This window comes from Anticarsia gemmatalis, chromosome 7, assembly GCF_050436995.1.
Source record: "Anticarsia gemmatalis isolate Benzon Research Colony breed Stoneville strain chromosome 7, ilAntGemm2 primary, whole genome shotgun sequence".
NCBI classification, from domain to species: Eukaryota; Metazoa; Arthropoda; class Insecta; order Lepidoptera; family Erebidae; genus Anticarsia; species Anticarsia gemmatalis.
Genome location: NC_134751.1, coordinates 8,877,068 through 8,893,304, shown reverse-complemented (window position 1 = coordinate 8,893,304; position 16,237 = coordinate 8,877,068). Strand labels below are relative to the sequence as shown.

Genomic DNA, 16,237 nt, shown 5'->3' with positions numbered 1-16,237 from the left:
CCCGATGTTTAGATACCGCCAGTGCGGCGTGAATGCCAAACAGCTCGGAATATTCATGTACCGAAAATCAACGCCGCTAACCCCAAACAAAAGCTTTTTATTGCTGTTTGGAAACTATCAACGTTCGCCGCTATCTGTATAATGTATTCAAACCTTTTTTAATGTACACAATGTTATATGAATTAATTCAAAGTGAATGAAAAACCGCAGCAGTGTTTACTTAGATAATGGTGATTAGGTAAACCGTAGGAAAACGGCAATTAAGAATGAAAAATGATCATTACGCTCGTTTATAATTAAAAAGCGCCCACATATATTCGTATGCATACTAGTCTGTTCCGACTTTGATTAATATTGGACGTGACAGGACGGCACACAGCCGTTCAAGGTGTAGCAGAATGATCATTAATTTATAAGTGCTTTATTACTTTTAGAATAATGAAATTGTATTCATGTCATAATGTAATGACATTGTTAACATCGAAATTAATTACATGTTTAATGTATGAATCATCATTCATCATTATTTAAAAGTAGAATAAACATTATTAGGCAGGTAGACATAACATTTTATTTTTTCAGAAATCAAACCTTTGATGATATAAAAGCGAAAAACCTCTCCCCCTCTATCTCTTCCCGGCTATTCGTCAGATATGGTGGTGATGTCAGTCAACAAAATCTAACAACAAATTTTAAAAATAACCACTTTATGCTTACTTACATCATTACAAATGCGATACCATGTTAATATTAAAGCAACAGTATTTTGCTTAAAGCCTCTACACGTAATAGCAGTTATATCAAACACTTACACCACTTGCCTGTATAATGTTGATAAAAAATAAACACACAATAATACAGAGATTATCCCATCGCAACGGATATGTATAATCCGTATCAGTCAAGTTTAAATCGCAGCGGCTAACGAAAATGTCAACTTGTAATCTATGTAATTAAATGAATGTCAGACTAACTTGACGTAGGGTCGCCATGAACCATGTGTGTTTAGAAGGTGTATGTTTATTAGCAAATTGTTTAAGCCTTTAAAGTAAATAATTATGAATTTGTATACTTCGATGTTTATGGACTCGCCCCTATTATATCGGACTTGTACTGTAAATGGCGAAACTGCTTGTTCCTGTAATACATTTAATTAGTAATTAAATTTCAAATATATTTCTTTTCAGCCGCGTAAATTTAATAGATTTTAAGAAAGTTATAAGATTTCTTAAAGAACATCTCGCTAAAAGGCTAAACACTACAATTCTAATATTCGAATAAAAAATAACCCATGGGCTGCGTTGAACCGTTATAATAAAGTGCGTCATTGTAACGTAGAATCCTATACATAAGTCGGACGTCTGTAAAAATTCCAAGCCAAACAAAAATTTTCGTCAAGATTTTCCGGAAGGCAGCCCTAGCGTGCAGAGACCTTAAGCTGAGCGTCTCGCCACCTCGCCGTGAAACACGATTATGACACAAACAGTGTATAAGTGCGTGAAACATAATGGCCGACATTAATTTTACTTGTAAGGGCGCGATGAAAATTGTTTCTGAAATGTAACCTCAAAATTACGCGGCTTTAAAAACAATACTGTATATTTTTATTTTAAAAAAGTACAAGCCGCTGTGCATGCGTTGAAACCGATTTCTTCTGCTCTAAATGGTCGATATCATCTTTAAAACGGCATGTGATCAACTAAACAACAAATTAAATGAAACATCCAACCTGTCTCTAAACTAAAGAGACTTCAGAAATCTCTTATTATTAATTCTCTCAAACTAAAAGAACAAATCAACATATTTAAAGATGCGTGACATGAACTCCTGAGATTCACGTCGCGAAGTTCGCGAGTTAATTCTTGCTAAATGAATTATTCCTTCCCGCCGAGGTGGCGCCCTCTATTGACGGAGCAAACTCGCTAAATAGTTTCGTTCCCGCTGCTATTATTGTTCAGAAACTGTCGCATAAGTTAGATGTTGAGTGTGTCTGCTGACACAATAGTTTAGTAGTTGGTTAAATTCCCCCTTGTGAAATCTTTGCAGTATATTGATGTTTAGCATCAAACCAGGCTTAGTGCTCACGTTCGTTATTTTGCAATCAATAACTAAGGTAATAAATGAAACTATTCTTACTTCCTTAGCTTCAGATTTTTGTGATCCCCTTTATATTTTGCAAGAAATTTCAAAGAGCCAAGTATTTACTGTCAGGTTGTGGGGCAATAATACCACGTTTATATTGGTTAAAGATAACAAAGATGTAGCTCATTTCACATAAAATAGGTTACATGGTGGTCTTAAATGCTAAATATTAATTATTACACGACAATTTAGTAACATAATAATATGTAGTTCGAGCCACACAAAGGACTTTCAGTTGGTTTGACGTCTGCTATCTTATTGACCCACCGGGCGCTTTAAGTGCCCTCGACACATGGAGACATTTAACTCAAGCACCACTATGTACCCAACCATCCATGAATACCTACGTTCAAATCTTCGTCCTATTGGTTTCCAAGCTCTCAGGCCACAGAGGACTTAGGAAATCATTTCTACAAAAAATCAATAGCGTAAATCTTGCTTAAACAATAAAAATTGTGTATATACAGTTAGGTACACCTGAACAAATATTTTGTAATTTTCAACAATACAGTAATTATAGATGTGAAGTGTTTATTTAATAACAATAACTTTTTGTGAATGGCCAACGGCTGAATACAAAAAGAAGTGTAAATAAAAAGTATTCAGTTGAGTAAATTCTTCAGTAAGTTCTTAATCAAAATTCAAATCTAGGCATACAAAGATAACTCTCAAATGCAACATTTATGTAAAATCCTTTCGAAGAGAATGAATTAAACAATTATAACAATAATATTATACTAACCAAAGCGTTTTGAACACGCCGTGTCATAATACTAGATTCTACTTGGAATCATATCCAGTTCTCATATCACGTAGTGTCGCGGTTGTAAAGCGGCTTTGCCTCAGCCATCTCCAACGTTCCTAAAACCGAATACTCAATTAATATGCTAATAATATGGAGGATTTGACAAGGATGCAGTGCAAGGTGCACCAAAATTTGAACTCGAGTTGAAATACCACTGTCTTGAGAGCAAACTTCGTATGTGATTGAGGCTTGTTTAATTTATTCTAATCAAAATCTTGATGAAAATTTACGTATTATCTTTGCAGTGTATGAACTTCTGCAGTGCATAAGTATTTATTTTCTGGACCAAATGAAACTAATAATAAAAAGTGCCTTTTTTCGAATATGATTAATTTAATAAATTAGGTGTTACTTATGAGGTTGTCGAGGCGTTGTAGTTTCTACTTAAACAGACGAATTACAATATTGAAAAAAACAATCTTGTAGAATTTTGTAAACAATACAAGATTTTCACATTAAGCTTTTACATTAGAAGAAAAGTATACCCATACATATTTTAATTTTTAATCGGTAGCCACCTAAATCACAGTCGCATATATGTTCCTGGTCGTTTCTTAAGACAGCTGCGGCGACACTAAAGATTGATACACTTACGCAATATAAACAACTTGTGACGTCACGTTCTAGGTTACAAAACACATACGCACATACTTTCGACATTGCGCCTGCAACAAAGTAGAGCACCTTTCACCTCTATTACTTAATGTGTAAGTTACTATTCGCTTGTTTTAAACAAATCTCTGTGCCTTCGATAGCTCAGTTGGTAGAGCGGTGGACTGTAGTTGGTTAAAATTGATATCCATAGGTCGCTGGTTCAAATCCGGCTCGAAGGAACTTTTTTTGCTGTATAAAATATCAAAGTTTTTATATTGTGAGTTAAATATATGGAGGTACTCATGTGCCTTCGATAGCTCAGTTGGTAGAGCGGTGGACTGTAGTTGGTTAAAATTGGTATCCATAGGTCGCTGGTTCAAATCCGGCTCGAAGGAGGTTTTTTTTATGTATGCAGCATTGTAGTTTTTTTTATTGTAAGTTATGTATTTGCTAGTGTTACTATCCCTTCGATAGCTCAGTTGGTAGAGCGGTGGCCTGTAGTTGGCTTTGAAGTTGATATCCATAGGTCGCTGGTTCAAATCCGGCTCGAAGGAGTTTTTTGCTGCATGAAGTATTGTAGTTATTTTTTATTGTGAGTTAAATATTTATTAGTACTAATATGCCTTCGATAGCTCAGTTGATAGAGCTGTGGACTGTAGATGGTTTCAAAGTTCTTCAAGAACTCTGAATAGAAGCCATTCTAAACACATTTGAGATGATTAACTAAAAGTAGAGTTTTTGACATACCAATTTTAGCTATTAATCCTACGTATACCTATTATTGCCTATGTTAGAAGAAATTTAATTCTGTCAATTTTTTTTACTCCCAACCCGCACTTGGCCAGCGTGGTGGACTCAAGGCCTAACCCCTCCCTCATTACGGAAGGAGACCCTTGCCCAGCAGTGGGACAGTAATGGGTTAATTTTAATTTTTTTTATTCCTCTATACTTTACTTCGGTGGTTTTTGTGACGAAACAAGTTACTTGCAGAGGCCAAAAGTAGTGCCTTGATGAATGGACTAACCACGCCTCTTTATTGCGTAAAATGACGTCACGTGCAATTATGTAAGTACCCGCAAAATAATGATGCATTTAAAGAATGAGTTGTATAAGTTAGTTTTATGACGCATACCTTCGATAGCTCAGTTGGTAGAGCGGTGGACTGTAGCTGTAAATATGTAATTGACATCCATAGGTCGCTGGTTCAAATCCGGCTCGAAGGATTTTTTTACCAAAATATTTATTGTTTCCTATGATTTGGGAGGTAGAGTTATGGACGGCAGTCCTGTCAAGTGGTCACCGTTTTATCCAGTGGACTACAACAGATAGTTTTCTTTTTATTTATCTGTTAAACCAACATAAAAAATAGTTAATAACTGCTCTGGCTAATACCAACATTTCTAGCAAATAAACGTTAACTCTACCTTCTTCTCTCTCCTCTAAACAAGACTATCACAGGTTTTCTTAACAATGGAAGTAGCTGCAAATCAATATATCTCTATAATATTAATTTAATCCTAAATATTATATCCTTAAAACGACGAGCCTATGAAAATGATCATTAGTAGATAGCACTAGAAACTTGACCAGTTCACTCGCAACAACTTTTAAATCAAAGCGCGTAGAGTGACGTTGCTTGAAATTATGTAAGTACCCACACAAATTGAATGCATTATGACGATAGTGTTATCTAATTTAAAATACGCTCATGTGCCTTCGATAGCTCAGTTGGTAGAGCGGTGGACTGTAGCTGTAAATATATAATTGTCATCCATAGGTCGCTGGTTCAAATCCGGCTCGAAGGAGTTACTTTTTTTTAACTCTAAATTGTTGTGACATTTGTCCGGATTGATTAAAACATTTGTTAAGACTAATACGCGTTCGATAGCTCTGTTGGTAAAAAGGTAACCTGCAGTTACATTAAGGGTTGAAATCCATAAGTAGCTGATAATAATTCGCCTTTGTATTTTTTTGCCTAAAATCGCACCAAAAACCGGTGATTTATAATGATCAAAATATTTACGACACAAAGTACGACCAGAATCAGTGCCAAAAGCCTAAATAGAACACTCATATTTACTACAAGTAGGATCAATAATGGAATATTCACAAAATATTAGAAAGTACGGAAACTTATAGGAACATTTTTTTTAAACACTGTTATCCCTTTACAACAACCAACAAAGTCTAGGCTGCAGTTTGCCATGTTAACAGACAATTACAGTTAAAATTGTAGTTTAAAAAAAATCCTTCGAGCCGGATTTGAACCAGCGACCTATGGATATCAACTTTAAAGCCATCGAAGGTATAGTAGCACTAGCAAATATACAATTCACAACAAAAAGGAAGGCAAGAGTCAAAAATACTTCAAGTATCAAAAAAGTTCCTTCGAGCCGGATTTGAACCAGCGACCTATGGATAACAATTCTTATTACAACTACAGTCCACCGCTCTGCCAACTGAGCTATCGAAGGCGTGTAGGGTAGAGCGAATTCTTACACCGCATTTTTTTTTTTTAGAAAGCAACACGTGCGTAAGTTATAAGAGGGGAGACTTGAATGAATAGAACTAGATTTAACAGTCTTTAATAGTAAGTTTGTTTGTGGATTAAGTAACTCTCCATTTATGCTGTTTATCACTTACATGCGTTCAATTTCTTTCGCCGTCACTAAGAACGCATTTTATTTTGCGACGGGCTCTATATTTGTAGAACTTATTAATAAATTAACTACCTATGGTACGCTTCACAGAAATCATTGTTAAATTAATGTAATTACTACGAAGGAATCAAACTCAAAACACCAAGCGTTTTGATAACGGCGTAACAGCCATTTAAATCGAACCAATTGTGTCATAAGGAGGGATGCAAATAAAAATATATTACTAAACGCATTTGGGTAGAGAGAGTTCTTATTGATAATAATATATATTATTATGTAACTAAAGGTGACTTTATCATTTATCTTAACTTTATCGCGAATATTTGACCTACAAAAATACAGGTCAAAACGTGGTATTTAATCTGACAAATAAAAATAAATAAACGTCAATGTCAAATACGTAAGTTTGTTATTGTGTATTTAATAATTTATCGAAATATTGTTTTATCTCTCTACTATTTAGAAATTTATTTTGTTATCAATAAAGTTATTAAATTATTATTATAATCATTTATTATTGATCAGGCACGTAGTTTCCCCTTCGATTGCGCACGTAGTCAATTTTAAGTTAACTCTCATACCTATCTGTACATTAAACCTTAGTCTCTACATTATTAGTATTACTATGTATAGATAACATAGGGAATGGTAACAACAAAACTTTAGTAAGCACGCATTTTGAACGACGCGACGGCGACGTCCGGAAACAGTGACGTGTCGTCTACTACTCAGACGTCCCTTCTATCGCGAAACCACCCTTACGATACAAGACTCAATACATAAACTTACTATCCATTGACGCTTTTATAGCACAACACGTGATATTCACGTGAACAAAATCGTCAATGAAAGTAAAACTTAAAGAAAATAAAGTTGTTAATTTTAATGTAAAACGTTGTACAGCGATGGGATTGCGGCTAATTTGAATAGAAACTGTCGCGGCGGGCGGCGATAGTCGCGTCGTTTCCGACCCGTCCCGTATCGGACAAAACGAGCCCTAACGAGTTCCCCAAGAATTTGGACCGTGAGTTACAACGCTTACTCACGTAAATGACTAGTATGGTTAAGTATGGTAAACTAGTGAACAATCGTTGCCACGTAATTTGATTATGTTCCAAGTTGTTGTTAGTTAACAACCCTTATGTTCATTTAAGTGCAATTTAAGAGCTATTCTACTAACATGAGATAAGTTTCAATTCGTTTAAGGAAAAACTAATTAGATAAGTCATCAAGGAGCTCACTTATTTTTTGCTGAAAAGAGCTATATAATATTTAGTTATAAGTTGCATCCCATAGGCTTTTTACATTCTACCTCTTGTTACTTTTCGCAAATTCTACTTTTGGCGCGACGAATGTATAGCTAATTTTAACTTAGACAAATATATTCTGTCCGTACAAATATACCACTAAATTAATACATTCAGTATTTCATAAAGCCGTTAAAATCTCGAATACAAAAACCAAAAGTACCTAATTAATGCGGCAATAATTTCTTCCTTCAGGTACACTTGAAACTTGAAATATTGGATACACAACTTTGAAATCGTATGCAATTATTTGTACACGTAACAGATTCATTTATAAAAAACTTAAACAGCAGGTACATTAAATGCACCTGCTAGCTAATGAGTTCCTCTTCGTGGAATAACTTATTTGCGTAAACATGGAAATGTACTGCGATTTAATAAACGCAAGGCACGAACGATATTCATAAAGTTAAGGTTTTTTCTGAAAGAAATTGCGGCGTTTTAAAGGACAGTTTAATTCAGCGTTTGAACGAAATAAATAGAAATATAAAGAGAATTTAGTAGAAGAATTGTAGTAGATATCCAGGTACATGTACAGTTGCAAGAATAAATAAGTTAACAGACACGTTTAACAATCATCAATCACACGATAGATTCTTAAAACTAAACAGGATAGTATCTTAGTTATGGAAGCAAAGTTGATTGAAGTCTTACTTCGAAAAATTCTATCCGTATTTATCTATACAAATTCTTTATGCCCTTTTAATATATTTTTATAATATTTAGAACCAAAATTAAAACCAAAAGATTCCTTCGAGCCGGATTTGAACCAGCGACCTATGGATGTCCACTACTATTTACAACTACAGTCCACCGCTCTACCAACTGAGCTATCGAAGGCACACAGTCATAGCCAAATATGCCATTCAATCTGTACAAACATTGTACTTTTCACAAAAAAAAAGTAACTCCTTCGAGCCGGATTTGAACCAGCGACCTATGGATGACAATTATATATTTACAGCTACAGTCCACCGCTCTACCAACTGAGCTATCGAAGGCACACGAGTATATTTTAAATTGGACTCTACTATCATTACTGCAGTCAAGTATATTACGTAGGTTCTTACATAATTGCATGCAACGTCATTACAACTTTTGCGCAATGCATAATGGACGGAGTGGTGGAAACACGCGTTAAGATTGCCCTTCACTCAGCTGTTTGGTCGTTACTACGAACGCGCTCCGTACATTTGTCCAACATGATACTTAATCCTTTGTGTTAAGTAAATCATTCTCATTCTCTCAGGTCATCATAACATGGGTATAGAATAGTAAATAGGACTTGCTACTTAAATTTTCCAATTATAGGATTAAAAATTATCGAACTTTTAAATTCCATATAGGAAATTGTATAGTTTTCTACTAAGAAATTTAAGGTTTTTAATTGACATTGTTATCTCATTTATGCATTCGACTGTACAATAACACTTAAATAATCAAGTATCAACGAAAATAAGGGGTATAACTTGTCAATCAAACCTCGCGTACAACCCTTTACCGTCACACAAACGGTCAGGTATCAATAATTCAGACGGCAAATTGAACTAAATTGACAGCAATCATATAAAGGGCAGCTTGTAAAGATCAAACAGGCACTTGTCTAATAATTCAGCAGCGGTGCGCTTAGCATAAGGTCAAACTGACATTTCGTACAACATTTACGATAGCGATTCATAATGTCGTGGGCAACGACACGCAATATGGGTCTAGGGATGTGTAGCGTGAACACTAATTGATTTTCATTTTCCCTTAACGTAGAGAAACATTTAAGAAAGGCTTATGGAATACAGATACCTTTTCTAAAACCTTTTAACCCAATTTTGATACTTTTAACTTGGCGCAACTACTTATCATAAATATTTGTATTCAAGCGCTACCTATCTAAAACAAGTGAAGAGGCTGTATCGGTTTAAAATGTGTGAAAAAGATTTCTTGGTTTAAATATTTTTTTGTTTAAAAATAACGTTTAAAAGGATAAACATAAGTCACTAAAATGGCATGTTACTACTCGATAATATAATGTCGACGATTTAAGGAACTTCCCTAATCGGCACACTACAGCTCTCACCTTTTAGCATAAACAGAAGGGCGGTAAGCACTCAAGACGGAATTGCCCTGTCAAAGCCTTTACTAAATTATTAAATCGTAACATTGGAAAGAATGCTTGATTTAATTACAGAAATAATTTCTAACGACTGTGGAACATGAAATGTATAAGAACGTGCTAAGTATTGCGTTCGGTGAGGTCAACAGCGGTTTTTATCGTTTGTTTCTATTATATACGTCTACCTCCGATTTATGTTACAGCTGTATTTCAGTTTAATTGTTTTTACATTTATTATAAACTGTTTTACTATGTTCCTTACTTGGATTTTAGGTCAACATGTACATTTAAAAGTTATAGACTTTTGAAATAAATTTCTTTTTTCAAACTCATCGCGTGTAATTGATTGTTATTAACTCTTAGCAAGTTTTATTTTCTCGAGGAACTTTCGCAAGAGCGTAACCTACTTAGCAACTCAGTGGACAAATCTCCCATAAACTTACAAATCCGTTTAAGTCGTATCAATCAAAAATACTTCAGCTAATTTACGGCGGTACCTAATTAAGTCAATCTCCCATTAAATCCCCCTTTCTTAGCGACTCGTCTCGTCTCGAGGCGCATAAAACGCGCGAAAACCTAATGCCATTTCACGCCGGAGTAAACCTTTCTCTTGGAGTTAACGTCTATTTAAACTCGGCTTAAGTTAATCGATCGAGAAGGCCCTTAATTATGGCTTTATCTTAGAAGCAATAAGATCGAAGCGGGCAGATCGAAACTGGCAGATCTGAATTGACTTAAATTAGTAGAGTGTAGATAAATACGCCCTTGTCGACGAAGTGGCAAATCAATGTTTTTAGTTTTTATTTTAGATGAAAACAATAAGATGTTATAATGTATCATGTTTTTTTACTATGTAGTTTCTTGATAACGTACCAAGATCTAACTCTAGGTTTCTTACTGAAAACGTTCAACATAAATGTGCTGTTATTCCTATGCAGATCGTCTGATGAGATGAAAGCAAAGCCTTAAAGACGATTATACAAATCCTACAGACACATCTAGCAACAGATAACAAGATCTCTGTGCCTCACAGGGAGCCTTGGTGTCGAGAGAGGTTTGTCTATCCGAATTAGCGTTAAACCGCTAACCTGGAGTGTCGCCGCCATATTAATATTCATAATCGTCGCTCCTTGCCACGTTACGTTCAAACGTGGAGCTATCACGACTGATATGTTAATTCAATGTGACTTTCTTGAGTGAAATTGATGTACGTATTAATTTGTGTACGTGTATGGAAATTGATTGCATTTATCGCGTTGATAAATAGACATTCAGGTTCATACTTCCTTCGTAATATGACTCCTTAAAGGTTTAATTATTTAAGAAGCTTCTAAAACTGATTGACTTTGAAGTTACTTTTGCAAGCTTAAAACGAAATAAATTTTAAATCACCAGATTCAAAAATCTCTTTTTTTCGATATCAGTGCCAAGAGTCAACTCTATCAAACTTCATGACCAGGATTTATTCGATCCTTGCTCCGGTGTATACCTATCGTATGACTTGCGCTTCTCAACGCGGGCTACCCGCCGGGACCACAAACCTTAATTATGTCTGAAACAATACTCCACCTTATTTTTACCCATTTTGTGCTCAATCATAATTACCTCCACCTTCCTAAGGGAAGCATTGTTACGAAAAATCATCGCCGAACCTTCCTGCCCTTTTATTGTGATGAGGAAAAATATTTACCTCTGAGGTTGCTTTAAAATTAGGTCACCATTTGTATAAATTATTATGTTTATCACGCCAAATAGAAAGAAAGCTAATAAAAAAACCTTAGGAACGTAATTACTCATTCATATTATCACATTTCAATCATACTAGCTATCGACATAATGTACTAGTTTAACTCCTCTTTAAAACGTAATATGGGCATTCACGAGCTCGTTATTTCAATGCACAAAAGGCTTATATCGCAAAATTCCAATAAACTGAGTTCATTAAAGAGTTCGATTGTTGAGTCAATACGTACATACGCGCAATAAATGTTGTACTCAATAAAAAGCCTTTGAAATCAAACAACAGCTCAATAAAAGCGTACGCAATTACCTGCGTCTCGCATATTTATCTTTTTCCGCGATATAAATGCTTTGTGCGAGCCAAACAATGGCTGCGGGGTGGCAACCGCGGGAAGCTTTATAATTTTTTAATTAATACCGTCAAAAATATCAAAGTCATTGGGCGTTCTGCCTACTAGTGGGGAATGCTATTAAAATTTGATAAAGTTTTTTTCATGAACCATAAAGCGTTCCACTCTTTTAGGGTGCACCTCGGTCACCCTATTGTCAAATAAATGTGTCTACATTGTACCCTTTATGATAATGAAAATCGAGCCTTGTACGTTCAAAATTAAAATGTTCAGTTATTTACCTTTTGCTATTTTGTACATCGTTTTATTTTTATGTTATTTGCATAGATGTACAGCCTTGCTCATAAGTATTAGGCACCCCCATAAAACACGTGCAACTCATTCAGTATTTAAAAATTGACGAATCCTTTTATCAATATGCTAGGCGGCGTTATCAATAGGAAATTTTAAACAAAGGATTGCGAATTCTAAGGTGTCATAAAACATCTGGTCGACATTTTGTCAATTATGTCATTTTTTCAAATAATTTTGTTTTTTGAATCAGTCTTCTTTCATTACTCGTAGTGACAAGAGGCTATTATTTGCGACTTATTTGTAAATTAGATACAGTCTATTTTACGAAATGCCTAAATTAACTCAAGTGAGTGTGGAAAATCGGATAAAAATTCAAACTCTACATGAACAAGGCAAGTCTCAGATAGAGATTGCCAGAATGGTGAAGTGTTCTCGCTGTGCAGTGCAAACTGCTATCAAAAGGTTTGCCGAGACTGGTTCTCACGCGGACAAACCGAGAACAGGTAGAAATTATAAGACAACAGCGCGACAAGACCGATTACTTATTCGTAATTCCCTCAGAAATCGCAAAAAAACTTCTTCTGAGCTCGCTGCAGATCTTTCAGAGACTATTGGAAGATCAATCAGTGCTCCAACAGTAAGAAGAAGACTTGCGAAAGCTGGTTTAAAAGGCTGCAAAGCGAGGAAGAAGCCATTGCTCTCCGCCAGCAACATAAAGAGCCGCTTAGAATGGGCTCTGAGACACCAACATTTAACTGAAGAAGATTGGTCCAATGTTGTGTGGTCCGATGAATCTAACTTTGAGGTAAGTTTTATACCATTAATGTTAAATATCAACACGCATTTCGCTTTCAACAGTTTGATTTTAGAAAAAATATGTCAAATTTTAAATCAAGTTTATTTCGGTAATTTTTCAGATTTTTGGAACGCCTGGTGTAGTTTTTGTGCGACGGCGTGTCGGTGAAGAATACCACCCAAGTTGTGTGGTGCCTACCGTCAAACACGGAGGCGGCAGCATTATGATCTGGGGCTGCATGTCTGCCGATGGAGTGGGCGAAATGTTCGTTTGCGAAGGTCGCATGAACAGCCAAAAGTACATAAATGTACTGGAAAGCGCGTTGATGCCTTCTATGACCCGCATTTTCGGCGACACAAACTTAGATGGTGTCAAATTCCAGCAGGATAATGCTCCCTGTCACACATCGGCAGTAACAACGCGTTGGTTCCGAGAGAACAACATTGACTTGCTAGATTGGCCGGCACAGTCTCCAGATCTCAACCCCATTGAGCAACTTTGGGGTATATTAAAGCGCAAGATACGTGAGCACACCATAACATCAAAATCGGCGTTAAAAAACGCTTTAATGGAAGACTGGGATGCCATCACTGCAGATGAATGCAAGAAGCTTGTACGTAGCCTGCCTAGCAGGATTGCTGCAGTGATCAAAGCGATGGGCAGACACACAAAATATTAGTATATTTTATAATTATTTATTAATAAATGAATATTTATTACCAAATTCGTTTCATTTTTCAACCTAATTATTCATAAGACTCAAAATTATAGGGTGCCTAATACTTATGAGCAAGGCTGTATATTATACGTTCCCTGTGATAGAATTGTTTAAATGTTTAACATCATTTATTTGTTTTATCTTTCCATCGCCCCAAATTGTTCCATCCGTAAATCATAATGACTTTGTTGAATATACTTTAACCGAAATCATTTTATCTCCAAAAATGGAGTGAACTCAATTGAAAAATGTGTTACAATTAAGAGGAGATGTGGAGCGAGGAACCCTTTAAACCGGCGTTTTCCTGTGGGTTTTCCTAATGAGTGATTTTCACGGTGACAACACGACAAAGCCACCGCTCACCCCGCAATGACATGAACTTCCAATACGATGATTTCGTTAAATACAAAATAACAAAGTCTGTTTGTTTGGTAACTCTTAGGGGAATGCGACTTCCTCAATTTGCATAAAGTTTCATAAATTATGGGTCGCATTATACTGTTTAATGATTAATTAAGTAGTACAAAAGGCGAATAAAAGAACTTATTGTAAATCATTACGCCTATAAGCAATATTTCAGCAAGAAAATAGGCGTATTTCAGCAAGATAATACTACTTAAAGGATATTTATATTTAATAAATATAAATATCCTTTAAGTAATAACACTCGTTATATCTATTTTACCTCTTACGCCCCTCACAAAATGACCGAACCCATTCACATTGAAAAAGGGAAATCGATGTTTGATAAAATTTTATTACACGTACAATCCGAATGAAATTAGCGTCATTGGTCCACGCTCATGCAAATTGCCTCTGCTATAGGAATTTATTGAAGATAATGGATTTAACTGCCTTCTTTGTCCTGGACTAATGGGTAACATTTTGATTCAACCGTATTGTCATCTTCCTATGGCAATAGCAAAGGAAAATTTTGTTTGAATGCTTTGATTAAAAAATAGGGATATTTAAATATAAATATTCATTCTAATTAGGGTATGATACAGTGATGTATGTAAATGATAAATTATTATGTGTTAAATAGATAAATACATTTTTATAAAATTACGAACTGCAAAGAAAGCATGTATGTGCAGTTATGGCAATGGTGGAATAATGGAACTTGAATAAACTTTGAAATAGTAAAAATAAAGTACTTGCAGTATCAGATTGCAACCAAAAATATAATTTCCGGTCATTTACACTGTGGTGTTGCAAAGCATAATTACAGCAAACACGATAATGTTGCAACACAGACTTGCGAGTGACGTGCCACGAAAACTTTACAAGTAATGGTTAAGAGCTGTAATATACAAGTCAAACTGTTTCGTGTGTTGCGGCTTTAGAAATAAAGGTGCTGTAGTTAGTTCCTAGTGGTATACCTTAATTATCTTTTGTCCCTTCAAATCTAAAAAATCGTGAATTTTTTAGTCCATCACTGTCCTATTGCTGCAATTGAGAATGGGGTAGATCCTTAAATGCACCACGCTGAGCAAGTGCGGGTTCTAGACTTTGCATGGCCATCAAGAAGTATACATAATATATGTTGTTTAGAGACAACATTTTTATTTAATTACTTAGGTACTTGTTTTTTTGGTAAAAAGGGAGCTTTTTATATAATAGTATCATTGTATTATAGTCACGTTTCAATCGCATATCAAACTTAGTTTATCCTGCCGAGATTTGAGAAGGAAGTGCGTGAAAATTTCCACGCACTAAATTATTCAAAATATCTGTGCGTGTTTACAATAGCAAATGTTCAAGCCAGAATCAAAATAACCCCTTATCTTTCTTGAATTTAAGAAGGAACATCGTGTACATACAAACATGTGCTTCAAATAAATAAACTGCATTTTTTAAATATTTATAACACTTGTATTTCTTGAAATAACATCATAAAAAATTTACGAATTCTTTTAATATTTGACGAATTTTGTTTCACGAGTTATTATTACGTTAATTTTTTTTTTATTTTACGCAACATCACGGAGATTGAAAAAATACTTTCCGGATAAATCATCTCTTTTTAAATCAACAAAAAAGACTTAAACAAGAATTTATTACATCCAGAAAAAAGACCCGCATGTTTCCAAACATCCTCAAACAAGAGCAATGTATGTTTCCTTAATCTACAAAGAAGCGTCACAGGCGACAAAAGCACGATATGAACAGCCACAACAAAAGGGCTGTTACATTTTATTGCGTGCAATCGGCGCCAGTAAACCTCCAGATAGTACTCCAGCCAACAATTAAAGGGAGCAGATAAAGCCGAAGGATTTTCACGACTCCTTTACCTCGTTATATAAAGATATGCACGTAAGTATATCTTTGAATATTATTATTTCTTGTAATTTTATTAGATGAAATTGAGATGTGCAGTTATGATTATGGGTTTCGTGTTACATTTGTTATAGACTGGAAGAGTCATCAATATCTTCCAATAGAATTAATTATGCTAACTAATTTTATTGCAAATTAGGTACTATGTCTATTGCAAAATCTAAGAATGCGTCAGTAGGTAACAAAGATTATTAATTGTAGCAACGATAAATTACCATTCATTTTGGGAATAAACTGTATTCTAAGACTATCTTAGAATACAGTTTAATAAACCAAATATAGGTACACACCTTTAAGACTTTTTTTTGTAAATATAATGTTACTTCGAGCTCCAAAATATATTTAGTTTACTGATACATAAAATATTCTTTATAAATTCATGTT

The 16,237-nt window shown here is 34.9% G+C and overlaps 8 non-coding genes across 8 annotated transcripts; 5 read left to right on the top strand and 3 right to left on the bottom strand.

Annotated features, from left to right (window-relative positions):
• The first annotated feature begins 3,692 nt into the window (after positions 1-3,692).
• On the top strand, positions 3,693-3,780 carry TRNAY-GUA (transfer RNA tyrosine (anticodon GUA)). The gene is given in 2 exon segments: positions 3,693-3,729; positions 3,745-3,780. It is a non-coding gene; the product is annotated as a tRNA-Tyr (tRNA).
• Positions 3,781-3,848: 68 nt separating this feature from the next.
• TRNAY-GUA (transfer RNA tyrosine (anticodon GUA)) lies at positions 3,849-3,936 on the top strand. Its single transcript is given in 2 exon segments — positions 3,849-3,885; positions 3,901-3,936. It is a non-coding gene; the product is annotated as a tRNA-Tyr (tRNA).
• Positions 3,937-4,005: 69 nt separating this feature from the next.
• TRNAY-GUA (transfer RNA tyrosine (anticodon GUA)) lies at positions 4,006-4,095 on the top strand. The gene is given in 2 exon segments: positions 4,006-4,042; positions 4,060-4,095. It is a non-coding gene; the product is annotated as a tRNA-Tyr (tRNA).
• Positions 4,096-4,672: 577 nt separating this feature from the next.
• Positions 4,673-4,764, top strand: TRNAY-GUA (transfer RNA tyrosine (anticodon GUA)). Its single transcript is given in 2 exon segments — positions 4,673-4,709; positions 4,729-4,764. It is a non-coding gene; the product is annotated as a tRNA-Tyr (tRNA).
• A 490-nt stretch (positions 4,765-5,254) lies between these two features.
• On the top strand, positions 5,255-5,346 carry TRNAY-GUA (transfer RNA tyrosine (anticodon GUA)). Its single transcript is given in 2 exon segments — positions 5,255-5,291; positions 5,311-5,346. It is a non-coding gene; the product is annotated as a tRNA-Tyr (tRNA).
• A 579-nt stretch (positions 5,347-5,925) lies between these two features.
• Positions 5,926-6,015, bottom strand: TRNAY-GUA (transfer RNA tyrosine (anticodon GUA)). Its single transcript is given in 2 exon segments — positions 5,926-5,961; positions 5,979-6,015. It is a non-coding gene; the product is annotated as a tRNA-Tyr (tRNA).
• A 2,242-nt stretch (positions 6,016-8,257) lies between these two features.
• Positions 8,258-8,348, bottom strand: TRNAY-GUA (transfer RNA tyrosine (anticodon GUA)). Its single transcript is given in 2 exon segments — positions 8,258-8,293; positions 8,312-8,348. It is a non-coding gene; the product is annotated as a tRNA-Tyr (tRNA).
• Positions 8,349-8,417: 69 nt separating this feature from the next.
• TRNAY-GUA (transfer RNA tyrosine (anticodon GUA)) lies at positions 8,418-8,509 on the bottom strand. Its single transcript is given in 2 exon segments — positions 8,418-8,453; positions 8,473-8,509. It is a non-coding gene; the product is annotated as a tRNA-Tyr (tRNA).
• Positions 8,510-16,237: the final 7,728 nt, after the last annotated feature.